The following is a 3,403-nucleotide window of genomic DNA, read 5'->3' as shown; positions in this document are numbered from 1 at the left end:
CACACACACACACACACACACACACACACACACACACACACACCTTTACTACCCAAAATAAAGTTGCTAGGATTTCTTCCCAATTAAAAACTACTTGTGAATATTATTTAGTTCTTTATATTTGAATGATTCCCATTTTACTGTCTGTGTTAAATTTCTCCAGTGCATTTTAGTTTTCAAATTATCACCTTAAAAACTTAGACATAAGCATTGAATAAACATACACTTATTTCAGACAAACTGGTATCCTAAAAAAAATCTTTTAATTTTATCCCATAATAGTAACATGTATTTTGATTATGTGCTTACAGAGATCATGAAGTTTGATAACTGTATCAAAAAATGTTCTTATATCTTTATGTTAATTAGCATTGTCAGAAAAAGCATTACAAAGAAAGAACATTTTGCCAAACACCAATAGTTTAACAAAGAATAAATGGTGTCACCTACACTTTATAAACAGGAAATATTCTACGTTCTAGTTAATTATGTTTTTAAAGTCTACAGAAGCAACAGGTTCTACCTCTAGGGAAATTATTCATATTGTTTCTTATTAGTCACCTAAAGAGGAGAAAAGACCAGAGGACAGAAAAGTTGCTGAGATGATTCAATATGTAAATAAACTGAAAACTGAAGAATTCATTGTATTTCAACAAACATCAAAGGCTTATTATACATTGTGTAGCGTGTCCAATACTGCTAGGAAATCAATGATTAATTAATGACATTTTATTTTTCTGTCATCACAGAGCTCTCAGTTCAGCACGGATCAAGACAAGCAATAAAATTTATAAATAATGAGACAAAAGTGACAATAAAAGCATGTAGATGAAAACCAGTGGAAATATTCATGGAACTCTGAGAACTAGACAAGCTGAAGAAGAAAAGAAATGCTTAAGAGTGACACAGAGACTGGGCTGGGAAGGACTCTATGTACCCTGCCTGTTCACTGTCAACTTGCATCCTCACCTCCTCAATTAATTCAGCTTTGATTTTTGCCAATATAGATCTCTAAATCCTTAATAATTTCTTAACATTTAAAAAATGTATGTGGCCAAACATTTATTTTAATCATTGTACTTCTTAACCACTGAATGACTTTGGTAAATGTTTTCTTATTTTTACTGTTTCTTACTCCCTGCTCAGATTCTAGTCCTGCTCATAGCACCATCCATATAAGCACACATATTTTGTTTTATGTGCCTGATAACATTCATATAGACTCTGGAGACTATTTCTGCAGTGTGTGCTGGCTCTCACTCATGGAGTTGCACTTCCTTGTGTTTTGTTCCTAACAACTTTGGAAGCTTTAGTTGAAGATGAGTTATTTCAAGGTTGATTTATATTTGCAAAACCTAGAAACATCACCAACCTACACCGTGGCAGATGGACGTCTCAGATTAGTGTGCTTTCTGGTCACACGAGTAAGTGTGAATTTAGCTGAGTACTCGCAGGCGCTGGCAAAAGTTCACAGTGCTTCAGGGGACTCTGTTCTCCCCTCCACCCAAAGTCAGCATCAAGACAAACAGGGTTTCTGAACAAACCCTTCTGGGAAGGATGGAGGGAGGCTAATCCAGAGGATGTGGACACTCGGTGTTATGCTATGAGTCTTAAGTCAGACATGAGTTCTTGAGAAGACCCTAACCTTCATCCTGTCCTTTTACCCCACATCATAACAAAAAGAGCAGCATAGCTCACCAGTGTACACTGTCGGTGAAAGGCGGCAGTGGTACATGCCGAATGCTGAGTTCATACTTTCCATTCTGTTTCAGTCTGGGGAAAGGGAGGAAAGCACAGCCCCTAGAGCCTGGGACATGGCCTGGCAAGCGTCACTAGATCTTGTCATTATCCGATTGAGCACAATTGCACAGACTGCCAACCTCAGCCATGGGTACACTGAGACCATAATAAGGTGAAATAAAATAAAGCCACTGCATAATGCCCAGTCATAGAAAGCCCTGTTTCCTTAAACTCTTCTCCCAATCTCCTAAGTGAGCCCAAGTCCTATGATAGCCGGTTTCCTCCATCACCCAACTTAGACAACCCTCATCCTCACAATGGGTGCCTCCGCTTAAAGTAATGCAGAATAAGTCCCATTACTTCACTACAGATTGACTCTTGCTGGTCTTTAGCTAAAGGACATTTACAGACCCTACTTATTTTATTTCTTTATTATCATAGCTAATTTGTCAGATCTCAGCTTAGAAAAGTAGGGGGAAATGATTAAAAAAAAATCCAATTCATCCATCATCCTTTCCATTATTTTGCAGCAGGAGCATAGTTCAGAATATCTAAAATGCCTTTTTGTAAACTTTTCCTGTAAATTACATTTAAAATGATCTATTAAAAAAAGCAGGGGAAAAACAAGCCCAAAACAGTCAAGTATTGGGTAATTATTTGATAGTACATTCATTTGTGACTTCAAAACAGTAAGTACAAGCTTAGATTTAATTTGCAGATAGAAAAAATAAATACCGGGCAAGCTGAGGAGCTTTCAGTCATGCTGAGAGTCACTCCGCACCCCACTGCATTATGAACCGCAGAAGACCGTGCCAGGAACAGAGCCAGTTAAAAGCTGGGCAGTTGGAACTCAGCTCCAGGGGAAGCAGCCCACCCTGAAACACTACCCCAGAAGGACTTACTGGCTGGGACTCCATGTTACTTTACCACCTAATTAATTCATGCTTTCCTCATTTGTGTAGCTCACCTCTCCTATATTATATGACCTACATATGAATGCACATAGGTAAAGAGTTTTTAAAAAATAGTTCTGTTTTCTTTCATATGGTACGTCATTTAATTAAAATCGATATTTATCATCATGAATAGGTCACCAGGAATATTCTTAAGAAGTAAAATCAATGAAAAAAATTATTTCCAAATACCAGGAATTTTTATGAGCACTAAATTTAGTCATAACTGATTTTTAAAGATGTATTATTAAATATTTGTTGATCCTGATATTGTAGTTTTTCCTATTTTGGAGTGATTACTCATTTTTTGTTTTTTGGCTTTCAGAGAGTTTCTGTAGGCCTATAGAAAGCACATGAGCTGTAAGATTTGCTCTCAGAATTGCAAACGAATAACACCGTGCTTTTTTGTGTAATGCCTGACACTCCCAATGGGACTCTCTTTAGGGAGCAGGGATGCAAGGAGCCAGGAAAATACCAGAACTGTGGGCAAGTACAGAAGATGGAGAAAACACAGTAGATGCCCTGCTACGTGCAAAGCACTATGAAGAGAGAAGAGCCCAGGTGACTGTAGGGAGGAGAAACAAGCAAGGAGGAGACACCCAGGAGATTGGACAGGGACTCCAGGGCTTCAGAGGCCGCAGAGCCCTGGACCAGGTATGGGTGGGGACTTCAGGATGGACACAGCAGAGCAGGGACCAAGCACAGCGACA

At 38.5% G+C, this 3,403-nt stretch overlaps 1 long non-coding RNA gene across 2 annotated transcripts in view; it reads left to right on the top strand.

Annotated features, from left to right (window-relative positions):
- Positions 1-781, top strand: part of LOC104871019 — a 10,235-nt gene extending 9,454 nt beyond the window's left edge. For both annotated transcript variants that reach the window (XR_004514487.1, XR_004514486.1), the window contains exon 3: positions 750-781. This is a non-coding gene — a long non-coding RNA (uncharacterized LOC104871019). The remainder of the gene's footprint in view (positions 1-749) is intronic.
- The last annotated feature ends 2,622 nt before the right edge of the window (positions 782-3,403 follow it).

The sequence above is a fragment of the Fukomys damarensis genome, unplaced genomic scaffold (assembly GCF_012274545.1).
Source record: "Fukomys damarensis isolate Sample0158 unplaced genomic scaffold, DMR_v1.0_HiC HiC_scaffold_4, whole genome shotgun sequence".
In the NCBI taxonomy this organism is placed as follows: Eukaryota; Metazoa; Chordata; class Mammalia; order Rodentia; family Bathyergidae; genus Fukomys; species Fukomys damarensis.
Note: the sequence above shows the minus strand (reverse complement) of the source record. Positions and strands in the feature narration are given on the sequence as shown.